Genomic DNA, 14,154 nt, shown 5'->3' on the forward strand with positions numbered 1-14,154 from the left:
CCTCCCACCCCTGCTGCCCCATGGGCAAGCTCCCAACCCCTTGTGGCCATGGAAGCCCTATGGTGGGTCTCACCAAGTGAGGGGCTTTTAACTCCAGTGTCCTCCTGCCAATGTTACATCCTGCTCATGCTTCCCCTGCCATTGGGGAAGCATTGTTATCGCTTACTGCCCTGGCTGAGCCCCCAGGGATGTTCAGCAGTTGGTTGTACTGGATCCCTCATCCTTGTAAGCCAACTGGGGTGGAGCAGTGCCCAGGCACTGGCTCTAGTCCTGCCTCTCAGGCACATTGCCGGGGAGCAGAGACTATCCCTGGCACCGTGGGACTCTGCAGTTCAACTGCCCTCAGCTCTGAGAACCTGCCAAGCCTGTGCGTGCTCTCCCCAGAGTCCATCCTCCATGGGTGCTCGGGTTCTAATTTAGCTCTTTGGGGACTATGTGACAGGTAAAGCAAGGAACACAGGCTTTGCAAAGGAACTTCTTAGACGTGTGTACACACTTTACTCATAGACAGCACCCACAGTGATGGAAAAACAACAGACATCTGAGTGCAGTTCCCTCCTTCTGGTGTCCTCAGCACTCCTTGGAGTCTTTTGGGTTCTGGTCCGTGTCCTGCAAGGAAGCCCTGGCAAGATTATGGTGGGGAACTCCAGTGAGCAAGGATATAAGGGGAGAAATGAGGGGGGTATCTGCTACAGGCCACTAGGGCTGGAGAGCAGTGAGACTGAAAAAGCCCTTAGTTCTTAAGGCACCGGGAAGGAAAGATGATATATACATGTGAGATTTTATCTAAGCAACCAACTATAGCCCAACTTAACCTAAAGATTCCAACCCAAGGAGAAGGTGCCCTAGCTTGGGTTTGTCTGACTGAGACTAAAAGGAAGGCTTGGAATGAGTGATCATGAGCTATTTGTGTACATTTTCATGAGGGAGAATTACAGATTTCAGGAAGCAAATTTTGGGGAATTACCTTGTGTAGCCAGAACCCCCATTGAAAGCTCTTTGAGTGTGCAATGAAGGACTGGGGCCCTTATGAATAAGGAACAAAGGCAAGAAGGCTGGGAATCTTAATTAAAGGGTGACCGACCATGACTCCTCTGAATTGGAAGAGTGCAAGAGGCAGGCAGTGACCAGTATGGCTTCAAGAGAGGCTGCTCAGAAAGCTACAGACAAGAACTGGATAAAGGGGAGGTGACCAGACAAATGCTCAGGGGCAGGGCAGCAGAAATGCAAAGTGAATGTGTGATTCCAAAATGTGTTGCAAGACATAAGAGATTTGACAGCTATTGCAGGGGGAAAGCCCAGCAAAGAAAAGTAGGCCCATTAATAAGGGGCTGAAATGAATGAGGACACAGGAATGACTGGAACAGACTGCAGCTCCTTTGTTTGGAAGCGGCTGGCATCCTTTGGGTGCTACCATAAATATAAATAATTCTAATAGTCAAATGATGGAACAGATAGAAAAAATCCATGGCTGTGGCTCATGGGAGTGCAGTAACTGTAGTATATTGGGGTTTTGTAAAGGATCTGATGCTGTTTCACAAATTCCGACAGAATTAATACATAGACAGCTGCAGCGGCACAGCAGCCAGCAAACAGAGCTGTAAACGGGAGTTTCAGAGGGAGTTTACAGGGGAGAGTAAGAGATCTAGGCAAAGGAACTGACAGACTAGTGAAGGGAGTAGGTGGTGGTCTGCCAGTGTTCTGGTGTCTTTTGGGGGTTTGTTTTGTTTTGTGTTTCTTGCACTAACAGGTTTTAGGTGGGAAGGCTATGACCGATACAGAGGCAGCAGTGAAAGACACAATGAGGATGACTGGATGTGGAAGCTGCGGCAGGTACATGATCCTGGAGGGGGTACCTGAAAAGAGTTTTGTCTGCATGAAGTGCCGCCTAATAGAGCTGCTGGGAGAAAAGTTCCGAGGACTGGAGATGCAGGTGGAAACTCTGGTCGAGTTTAGAAGGGGGTTCGAGCAGATGATGGAGCAAAGAAATGAGGCGGCTGAAGGGACAATCTCAGACTTGCAGATGGCAGCAGGACCAAAGAATTCTGAGGGGAGACTGCTGGGTGAGGAAAGTGGACAGTAGAAGCATGTGACTAAGAGAACCAGGCAGAGGAAAAGATGGGCCAGTGAAGGAGAAATATTGCTCAGGAACAGGTTTGCAGAGTTGGAAAATGAAGAAGCGGCACAGCAGGTGGTCACTGAAGGTGAGAGGGCAAGGAAAAAGAGAAGAGCTGCTAGTCCTACCGGAAGAAGGGAAGAGTCAATGGAGACAACACCAAATACGAGCCCCAGGAGGATACGGGAAGGGTTGCGGAGGATTGCAAGGGCGAACAGGAATCGAGAGGACTTGCAGCCAGTGGGTGCAGGGGATAGACCGGAGAATCACTGTCATAGGTTTATTCCCCACTTTGAACTTTAGCGTTCACAAGATGGGGACCTGCATGGACTCCTCTAGACTAAAATCCTAGTTTAGATCTGGTAAAGCTGCCACCAACCAAAAATATAGTGTTTTGGTACACTTTCCATTCCTCCCAAACCTTCCCTGGGAACACAGATCCAAGCTCCTTGAATCTTAACACAAAGGGAAATAATCCATTCCCCCCTCCCCTCCCCAAGTCCTTAGGAGAGATACCTGGATTCAAATTCCTTGAATCAAACAAAGAGGGATTCACTTTTCCTCCTCCCGTTCCCCTGAAAATCCAAACAAGTTCTAAAAAGAAAAGATTTTATTAAAAGAAAGAAAGAAAGAAAGTACATTATCTCTGTAATACCAGGATGGAAAAAATTACAGGGTCTAACTTATAAAAACTGGAGAGACTTCCCCTCCCTCCTCCTCAGAATAATCAAGTAACAGCAACAGAAATAAAGATATTTCTCCAGCAAACACACAATTGCAAATGCAGAAATTAAATTATAAGACTAATTCACCTTTCTAATACTCACTATACTGAATAGAAGAAAATACTTCAGGAAACTTTGGAGAACTTGAATATGTCTGGCCTCCCTTAAATCCAAGAGAGAACGAACTCAAAACAAAGAACACAGACAAAGGCTTCCCTCCACAGAGATTTGAAATTATCTTGTCCCTTGATTGGTCCTCTGATCAGGTGTTCATCAGGTTACTGAGCTTGTTAACCCTTTACAGGTAAAAGAGACTTTAACCCTTAACTATCTGTTTATGACAATCACACTGTCACCAGGAAAAGGCAGGTTTACGTGGTTGGGGACTCCTTACTGAGAAGAATAGACAGGCCTGTAACTAGAGCTGATCCGGAGAACAGAAGGGTGTGCTGTCTGCCAGGTGCTAAGATACGGGATGTGGACCTGAGGCTGAAAAGGATCCTAACGGGAGCGGGAAAGAATCCGTTGATTGTCCTTCATGTGGGAACGAATGATACGGCTAGATTCTCGCTGGAACGTATCAAGGGAGACTATGCCAGACTGGGGAAGACGCTTAAGAAAATCAAGGCTCAGGTGATCTTCAGGGATTCTGCCTGTTCCTAGAGAAGGGCAACAAAGGTGTGACAAGATTATGGCGATCAACAGATGGTGGTGCTATAAGGAGGGCTTTGAGGTGTACGGCCACTGGGAAGCATTTATGGACAGAGGACTGTTCTCTCGGGATGGACTTCACCTGAGTAAGGAGGGAAATAGACTTCTAGGATGGAGGCTCGCCCAACTGATTAAGAGAGCTTTAAACTAGGAATTTGGGGGCGATGGTTGGGAGATGTCCAGGTAATGTCCATGCTGGAATTTAACCTTGAGAGGGAAGAAAACAAAGTAAGAGAGGATACAGCCGTGGGCAGAAGAATTGACATAAGGAGGAAGGGTAGTGTAGATACCAGTGTAATAGGTGAGGCTGGTGGTAGAATGTCTGTGCCTAATCGGGTAAAGAATGTCCGTGAAGCCAAATGGCAAAAATTAAGATGTCTGTGCACTAATGCAAGGAGCCTAGGTAACAAAATGGAGGAACTGGTGCAGAAAGTGAAACCGGATATTATAGGGATAACAGAAACATGGTGGAATAGTAGCCATGACTGGAGTACAGGTATTGAAGGCTATGAGCTGTTTAGGAAAGACAGAAATAAAGGCAAAGGTGGTGGAGTAGCATTGTATGTCAATGATGAGGTTAACTGTAAAGAAATAAGAAGTGATGGAATGGATAAGACAGAGTCTGTCTGGGCAAAAATCACACTGGGAAAGAAAGCTACTAGAGCCTCCCCTGAGATAGTGGATGGGGTGTGCTATAGACCGCCAGGATCTGATTTGGAGATGGATAGAGACCTCTTTAATGTTTTTAATGAAGTAAACACTAATGGGAATTGTGTGATCATGGGAGACTTTAACTTCCCAGATATAGACTGGAGGACAAATGCTAGTAACAATAATAGGGCTCAGATTTTTCTGGATGTGATAGCTGATGGATTTCTTCACCAAGTAGTTGAAGAACCAACAAGAGGGAATGCCATTTTAGATTTGGTTTTGGTGAGTAGTGAGGACCTCATAGAAGAAATGGTTGTAGGGGACAACCTTGGTTCGAGTGATCATGAGCTAATTCATTTCAAACTAGATGGAAGGATAAACAAAAATACATCTGGGACTAGGGTTTTTGACTTCAAAAGGGCTAACTTTAAAGAATTAATGAAATGAGTTAGGGAAGTGGATTGGACTGAAGAACTTGTGGATCTAAAGGCGGAGGAGGCCTGGAATTACTTTAAGTCGAAGCTGCAGAAACTATCAGAAGCCTGCATCCCAAGAAAGGGGAAAAAACCATAGGCAGGAGTTGTAGACCAAGCTGGATGAGCAAGCATCTCAGAGAGGTGATTAAGAAAAAGCAGAAAGCCTACAAGGAGTGGAAGATGGGAGGGATTAGCAAGGAAAGCTACCTTATTGAGGTCAGAACATGTAGGGATGAAGTGAGAGAGGCTAAAAGCCATGTAGAGTTGGACCTTGCAAAGGGAATTAAAACCAATAGTAAAAGGTTCTATAGCCATATAAATAAGAAGAAAACAAAGAAAGAAGAAGTGGGACCACTAAACACTGAGGATGGAATGGAGGTTAAGGATAACCTAGGCATGGCCCAATATCTAAATAAATACTTTGCCTCAGTCTTTAATAAGGCTAATGAGGAGCTTAGGGATAATGGACGGATGACAAATGGGAGTGAGGATATGGAGGTAGATATTACCACATCTGAGGTAGAAGCCAAACTCGAACAGCTTAATGGGACAAAATTGGAGGGCCCAGATAATATTCATCCAAGAATATTAAAGGAACTGGCACATGAAATTGCAAGCCCATTAGCAAGAATTTTTAATGAATCGGTAAACTCAGGGGTTGTACCATACGACTGGAGAATTGATAACATAAGATCCTGCCGTTAGGGTGCCAATGCCTGAGATGATGGAGCGTCCAGGATTTCCAGGTTTATGGATCTAGGTAGCAAATAGAAAACCTGTGTCCTCAGAGGTTACCAGCAAAGGGTAACAGTGGGGATCAGGCCAGCCTGGGTGGGTGTTAACTGCTTGCACCATTTACAGTAGAAATTCAGGCCTTTTCGGCCCTGCATCCCCAGTCTCTTCTGGTTCCAGCTCCATTTGGGGCCTGCCTAACTGGTGAGCAGGGTTGCCTCTTTGAGGCTGCTCTTGCTTGGGCATAGCAAGAGGGAGCTCACTCTAACTCTGCTGGTGACTCAGACCATTTGCACCTGTGATCACCAGGGCAGCACTCCTGGTTGTGCTCTGCTCTCTGGCAGGGTGATGCTAGATTCAGTGACCACAATCTGCTTGGACATCAGTGTGCTGGGTCAAGCTGGCCACTGCCTGGGCTTGTTGCCCCAGACTGTGGGTTTGGAACTGGCCTTTCACACGCACCTCGGCGTAGTGAGCACAAACGTGCAGCTGGCAGAGATAAGTGGCTGCCGACAGCAATGAGGTGCTGCCAACAGCACAGGGAGCCGGTACAGATATGTGTAAAGTTAATCGGATGCACCTCTGCAGGCTCAGCACCTTACACCTTCCCCTTCCAAGCCTGAACAGACCCCGTTTCCCTTTCTCTCATCAATGTGACCCCGAATATTTCCATTTCTGGGGATGTTTTGCAAATGCAACAGAAACTGGGTTCTGTCCAGAGATGTCGCTCCTGTGAGGTGCAGAGCAGAAATCAGAGATACACCAGCAGCGCCAGGCAATTTGAAACTCCTCTGTGTTGTAATTGGCTGCTAGTCTCCTGGCTGCTTGAAACTGACCAAGGTTGGTGTGGAAGTAACACGCTGACTCTTAAAAAATACAATTCACTGTGTTATTGTCCAGCTGGATTCAGGAGTGCCAAGCTCTGACTCTTGAACCCCAATCAAAATTGCCTTGTCTTTTTGATCCAGTTGATGTTGCTTTTTAACTTGCTTTAAAAACTGCATTTAAACACACATTAATTAATCTCATTAGCAGATAATGGTGCAAAGCAGGCAGTATGAATGGGACTCGGGAGACCTGGGGTCTGGTCCTGGCTCTGCCACTGACCTCTGGGTGACCTTGGCCAAGTCCCTTCGCCTCTCCTGGGTATCGTTCTGTAAGAGCTGCTCTAGTTCAACCACACTGTACCGCTCTGTGAGGGACTCAGGGACAGGGGTGGCTCTATGTTTTTTGTCACCCCAAGCACGGCAGGCAGGCGACTTTTGGCAGCGCACCTGCGGGAGGTCCACCGGTGCCGCACCATCGGTGTCCCCGCCGCTGAATTGCTGCTGAAGCCGCGGGACCGGCAGACCTCCCGCAGGTGCGCTGCCGAAAGCCACCTGCCTGCCTCCCTCGCAGCGACCGGCAGGCCACCCCCCCATGGCTTGCCGCCCCAGGCACGCGCTTGCTGCGCTGGTGCCTGGAGCCGCCCCTGCTCAGGGAGAGTTCGCTGGCCTCTCTGGGCAGGCAGACTAGATGCCAGGTGCTCCAGGAATCCCTGGTCTCCTCCTGGCTCTGGCTGGATGATGTGGGCTGGGTCAATCCACTAGAACCTGGTGCAAGAAACGTGGCCTAGCCCAAGCCTAGAAAAGTTGTTTTAACCTTTTATTACCCAGTTCAGCCCCTTCTGCACAGGCCAGATAAACTCTACCAGTGAGCTGAGACCAGGGGTCCTTAGACAAGGATGACATCCCTGGCCACACGCCTTGTGAGCATGTTCACTAGAGTTGGGGGGTTATGAGGTAACCAGCCCCCTGGGGGGGGGGATTTTCCTCCCAATCCCAGTACTTGGCTCATGCCCCGAGTCAGAGAGTTCCGGTCCCTTCCTAGCTCGTCTCTGGGTTTGAGTCTTTACTGTGTACAGGCTTGTTCTCCGTAGAGCTCGTCAATCTCTTCTTGAACCCTGCTGTGCTCTTGGCCTCAGTGAGATCTTGTGGCAGTGAGTTCCTCAGGTCAAGGGTATTTCCCTGTAGCCATTCTGAATTTGCCACCCTTCAGTGCCAGTGACCGTCCCCTGCCTGTTCTAGGGGAGCTGTCCCAGCAGCTCTCTGAGGGATGCACGCAGCCAGAGTTCTGGATCCTTGCATTGCTGGAGCAAGAGGCAAAGTTCAGGGTCAGCCCCTAGCTGGATGGGAGGGAGGGAGGCAGGCAGATCTGTTAAGGAGACTGTGTAGACTGGAACAGAGTCCAAGAGCTGGAGCATTTCCTCAGAGTCCAGCCCTGTCCCAGCCAGCCACACGCCAGAGGGATGCACTTGAGGTCTCTCCAGCTGCCAGATCTAGGGGTTGGAGACAGGCAACAAGGTATAGGGGGTGCAAGCACTGCAGGGACTGGGGAGTTTGGTCTATGTGGTGCTCTGCACAGTGGGCATCTGCTTCTCTCTGGGGGACTAGAGTTAAGCTGAGCTCTGTGGGGAGGGTTTGGGTTGCTCTGAAAGTGGAGCCTGGTCGGGCGTGATCCTGCATTCATTTCAGTGGAGCTCCAGCCATCCATCCTCCATCTGTCACGCTGCACGCTGGGGGCCAGGCTGAGCAGCTGCTGCCAGCTGGTGTGCAGCCAAGACCACGGGGAGGGGCAGCCCAGGGAGCACAGCCGTCAGGGAGAACAATCCTGCCCTGGGATCTTAGTCGTCTTTGCCCTCCCCACTGTCTGTGACTCTTTCTGGGGCAGCTCCTTGGTGTGCGGCCGGGGTCCTGGCGCTGAGGGCTGGGCAGATCTCGGTTCCAACTTCACCAGCAATGCTCCAAGAAACATCCTGCACTAAGCTGCAGGTGTCCCCTTCCCCCAAGCCCCACTACTTCCACCGCGTGCAGGCACAAGGCAGGCAAACCCAGGGTGGCCAGGACGGGTGCCCCCAAAGGATCCAGGCTGGGCCAGGCAGGCTGCGTACCTGGGGGTGGGAGAACCCACAGTGCCAGGGAAGGCGAGGTGTGCTGCATCCCTGGAGGGGCCAGCAGGCCCCGCACATCCGAGAGGCTGAGCTGCCAGGCAGGCAGATCACCTGTAGGTGTGGGGTGCACTAGGGTGACGGGGGTTGAGAGCTGGGGCTGGGGTCTACCACAGGCAGTGTCTGCTCCTTGCTGGGGGGGAAGCTGGCATCACAGGCAGCAGGTTAATAGGGAACAGCATTAACAGAAGTGTCGCTCCAGGGGGTTCCTGCCTACGTGAGACGATCCAGCCCTGCAGCCTGCATGCACATCCAGCCACGCATGGCCAGCTCTGGGGAGCTCATAGACTCTGGCCAGGCACCTCCAGGGGTCAGGGCAAGGCTCAGCCAGGAGCCGCATGGGCTCGAGGTCCTCACAGGGCCCAGCATGGGGGATCCAGGGCAGTAGGGGGCATTCTCTGATGACAAAGCTGCCCTGGGGGTGGGCTGCTAGGAACAGGTGTGGATGGCAATGCCCCTTGGCAGAGAGTTGAGAGAAGGGCTCAGCCCCCCCCTTGGCTTTCCTGCCAGTGGCAGCATGACAACTGCCACAGTCAAGCCCAGACCTCAAGGCCAAGCCCAGGCTGCCAGCTGGAGAGGCAGAGGTGGGACACCCCCTTGCTGGATTAGCTCTGAGGCTTTGTGGCCATTTCCTCTCCCTCTTCCAATCCCTTCCCAGCACCTTGTAGCAACAGATGTGTGAGAAGCCCAACTGCCCATGATATGGCCAAGTGCTGGCTGGGTGCTGCAGCCAGGGCCGGCTCCAGACCCCAGCGCACCAAGCCCGTGCTTGGGGCGGCGTCCCACGGGAGGGCGGCAGGCAGCTCCGGTGGACCTCCCGCAGGCGTGCCTGTGGATGCTTCACCAGAGGCGCGGGACCAGCAGACCCTCCACAGGCATGTCTGCGGGACGTCCACCGGAGCCGCGGGACTGGCGACCGCCAGAGCGCCCCCTGCAGCGTGCCGCCCTGCTTGGGGCGGCGAAATTCCTAGAGCCGCCCCTGGCCGCAGCCCCACCTCTCAACGCTGCATCATAACACACGCTCCCCTGAAGTGAGGGGCATGGGGAACACGGCTCCCCCACAGAGCACTCAAGAGAAAGGAGCAGAGCAAGGAAGCCTGTTGCATGACTCGGAGTAGAACTGAATCCAGGTCTAATGGCATCGCGCTGGGTCTTCTCCCCATGCCAGGGTTGCTTGCTCCCTGCACCAGCAGCTAACAGCTCAGCTGCTGGAAGGAACTGAAGCACGAATCTCCACTTCTTTTACACACAGCAGGCTCCAGCAGGCGGGATAAGGGCTCCATCTGCAGGACAACTGAGAAACAGCAGTTCAACTCCGAAACCATTAGTGGTTATACTCCGGCGTTGGATCAGCCCTTGCTGTACATAGGTTGGTATCCCACCTTCTGCCAGACTGGACCAGACTTGCACTATGGCACAGGCCTGCCTCGTGCAGTCCCCTGCCTCCTGGCAGAACAATGATGCACATAATCCTGCACCTCACTCTTGCCACACTGGATTAGATCATTGGGGCCTGTGTGGAAAGAGGTGTCCCGGTTACAGCTATAGCTGCCGCCCTGCTCGCGCCTTTGAGAGCTTCCCTTCAGGTGACAGGCCCTGCTCCTCCACCTCTTTCAGGTGAGAATCCCGTGATTCTCCCCTCTCACACAGGCAGGGCCGGCTCTAGGTTTTTTGCTGCCCCAAGCAAAAAAAAAATTGTGGCTGCCCCCCAGCTTTTTTTTTTTTTTTGGCTTTTACACGTTTGCACTTTGCAGTTTTGATTTGACTGTTTAAATTTTAAAAAAAATGAACAGTGAATTTGTAGTTAGTGAAATAAAACAATTTCCTACTAGTAAAAAGAACAGGACTCCTTGTGGCACCTTAGAGACTAACACATTTATTTGAGCATAAGCTTTTGTGGGCTACAGCTCATCCGATGAAGTGAGCTGTAGCTCATGAAAGCTCATGCTGAAATAAATTTGTTGGTCTCTAAGGTGCCACAAGTACTCCTGTTCTTTCTGCGGATACAGACTAACACGGCTGCTACTCTGAAACCTTTCCTACTAGTGTAATTTTAACATTTAATTTGAACAAAACCCTCCCGCCTGGCCCAACTCTCACCTTGCTGCGGATCTGGCCCAAGGTGGATTCATCTCCCCCAAACTGCCGCTCCCAAGGCCAGGGGTTGGGGCTGCTGCTGGATGCCAGCCCCGCTCATCCTTCGTCTTCGCCTTGGCCCTGGCATGAGCTGGGCTCAGCCCGGGCTGCCGCTCTGCTCCCCTCTCCCCTCCCCTGGCAGGAAGCGGCGCAGAGGAGAGGAAGCGGGGACAAGCCGAGTAGGAGCGGCCTGCCCAGGCACCATGTTCCCCCCATCCTCTACAGCCGGAGCAGGGCCCCTGGCTCCCGCCTGGGGGGTCGGGGGGTGGCCGCTGCCTGCGGGAGAGCGGCGGGGACAGGTTCCCCACTTAGCCGGCTCCCTGCCCTGCTGCACTCGGCGGCAGAACAACAGGCTGGTTACTGCCCCTTGTTTAGCTGGTGCCTAGAGCCGCCCCTGCAGACAGGGGCCTCAGGGCGCAGCTCCCTGTGTGCCAGCCTTGATCGTGGGGTTTGCATCCTGCCTGTCTTTCCTTCAAGGAGCTGCAAGCAGTGGTGAATGCAGAGCTCCACACCGCTCCTTCCAGAACAACGGAGTTTTTAATCTCAACACCAAAACAAAGCAGAACAAGAGCTGAAAGTTTCAACACACTAATAGTTCTACACCCATATCAGGCCTAAGCTTATCCCAGACATCCCTGCCTCTGAGGGCTGGGGTTCCATCTGCTCCCCAGCAATCCCTGCCTCCTGCTCTCTGTTTTTCAGGGCTGTCCTTTTATTCACCTCAATGTTCTTGGTTCCAGTTTTTCCCACCCAGATACCCCCCTCCTGCAATCGTGGGCCAGACGAACTCAGCACAGCTGGAGGTGCAGCCGCACTGTCCTTCAGATATTGGTGAATGGGGCTGGCTGAGGCTATTCTCCACTCTCCTGTGTACGTGCAGTCAGCTCCTGCTGGAATCAACCCCTTGGAATCACAGTGCAAACAAAACAGAGAGAGAGAGAGAGAGAGAGAGAGAGTGTGAGACAGAGAGAGAGACTTCTCTTCTATCCAGGTTCTTATCCTGTGCTCAGCACCGTCGTACCTGAGCGCCTTCCAGTCCTGCATCAAGTAATGTGACTAACATCTGTCACGTGCTGGTCTCTCATCGCCTCCCCAAGTGGAGACATGAAGTGTCGTGTTTGGTGGTGGTGGTGGTGGGTTAACATACATGTTGCTATATGTTCATGTGAGAGAAAACAAGACAAAAGAAATGCACCTTGCACTTAGAGTAGAAGTTAGGGGGTCCTTAGTTCCTGAGGGAGTTCATGCCATAGAACATGTAGTACTCACAAATTATTACAGGCACCTCCTATGTCCTTCAGAGGAAGGTCTTGTGGTTAAAGCCAAAATACAGGACATCTACATTCTATTCCTGGCTCTATAAGATCTCTGTGTTAGTCCTATCAGCTTGCTATGCCTCAGTTTCCCCATATGTATAATGAAGATATTTACCCACCAGTGGTAAGATGTCACAGTAGCATTCTATTTGTCTGGAGACGAGGAGCTGAGCAGGCAGTGGCCACTAGGGAGAAAACGACCCAGAGGAATTCCACACACCTAGAAGTTTCCAACTGATACCAGGTTCTCAGCATGGAAACTGTGGAAGATACCGCTCAAGATCCGGTCCAAGGGAGTGGAGAGATGCATGGGGTACACCTGAGGATGGCAGCTTGGCCACCCTGTAGGAAAAAGCAAGCTTGCCCACACAGACTTCTCAAACCATCCAGGGAAGAGAAGACAAAGGATTCTTGTTGGGGATTCAGTACTCAGAAGAATTAAAAGAAGATTCTGCAAGGAACAGGCAGACAACAGGTGGCATGCTACCTTTCTGAAGCCAAGATCTGAGACATCACTCTAAGGGTGTCTACACTAGGAAATTAGGTCAAATTTATAGAAGTCGGTTTTTCAGAAATTGTTTTTATACAACAAAGAATCCTGTGGCACCTTATAGACTAACAGACGTTTTGCAGCATGAGCTTTCGTGGGTGAATACCCACTTCTTCAGATGCAAGATGTTTTTATACAGTCAATTGTGTGTGTCCCCACAAAAAATGCTCTAAGTGCATTAAGTCTGCGGACTGCGTCCACAGTACAGAGGCTAGCATCCACTTTCGGAGCGTTGCACTGTGGGTAGCTATCCCACAGTTCCCGCAGTCTCCGCCGCCCATTGGAATTCTGGGTTGAGATCCCACTGCCTGATGGGGCAAAAACAGTGTTGCGGGTGGTTCTGGGTAAATGTCGTCAGGCCCCCGTCTCCCTCACTCCCTCCATGAAAGCAACAGCAGACAATGGTTTTGCGCCTTTTTTCCTGGGTTACCTGTGCAGACGCCATACCAGGGCAAGCATGGAGCCCGCACAGCTGACCGTCACCGTACGTCTCCTAGGTGCTAGCAGACATGGGACTGCATTGCTACACAGCAGCAGCGTATTGCCTTTGGGTAGCAGATAGTGTGTTACAACGGGTAACCATCATCATTGTATTTTTAGGTGCTCTTTTAGCTGACCTCAGTGAGGTCAGTCAGGGGCACCTGGGCAGACATGGGAGTGACTCAGCCTGGTCATTCTCCTCTCTGCTAAGCATGCAGGAGATGGCAATGGCTAACAGCCCTACGATGCTGACTTCTGGTAAACAGCCAGGAAATGATGATGGCTAGCAGTGGTAATGCACCATCTGCTGCTAGCCTAAAGATGTAAAAGCTAGATGAAGTGGATCAAAACAAGAAATAGACCTGATTTGTTTTGTATTCATTTGCTTCCTTCCTCTGTGAAATCAATGCCCTGCTAAACCCAGGGTTTTGAGTTTGATCCTTGAGGGGGCCATTCTGTGTAACAGTTGTTTGTGTTCTCCTTGATGCAAAGCCATCCTCTTTGTGGATTTTAATTCCCTGTAAGCCATGTCGTCAGTTGCCCCTCCCTCCGTCAGAGCAGACAATTGTTTCGCGCCTTTTTTCAGCCCAGATGCCACAGCACTGAGATCATGGAGCCCGCTCAGATCACCGCAGCAAATTATGAGCACTGTGAATACCACGCGCAGTATCCTGGAGTATATGCAGAACCAGAACCTGCCAAAGCAAAATCAGGCGAGGAGGTGATGGCAGCGCGGTGATAGTGATGAGGACATATAGACATGGACAGAGACTTCTCGCAAAGTACGGGCCCCGGCAATGTGCACATCATGGTGTTAATGGGGCAGGTTCATGCTGTGAAACACTGATTCTGGGCCAAGGAAACAAGCACAGAGTGGTGGGACCGCATAGTTTTGCAAGTCTGGGACGATTCCCAGTGGTTGCGAAATTGCTGCATGCATAAGGGCACTTTCATGCAACTTTGTGACTTGCTTTCCCCTGCCCTGAAGCGCAAGAATACCAAGATAAGAGCAACTCTCACAGTTGAGAAGTGAGTGGCAATAGCCCTCTGGAAGCTTGCAACGCCAGACAGCTACGGGTCAGTCAGGAATCAATTTGGAGTGGGCAAATCTACTGTGGGGGCTGCTGTGATGCAAGTAGCCAACGCAATCAAAGAGCTGCTGATGTCAAGGGTAGTGACTCTGGGAAATGTGCAGGTCGTAGTCAATGGCTTTGCTGCAATGGGTTTCCCTAACTGTAGTGGGGTGATAGATGGAACCCATATCCCTATCTTGGC

This window comes from Mauremys reevesii, linkage group 20 (assembly GCF_016161935.1).
Source record: "Mauremys reevesii isolate NIE-2019 linkage group 20, ASM1616193v1, whole genome shotgun sequence".
NCBI classification, from domain to species: Eukaryota; Metazoa; Chordata; order Testudines; family Geoemydidae; genus Mauremys; species Mauremys reevesii.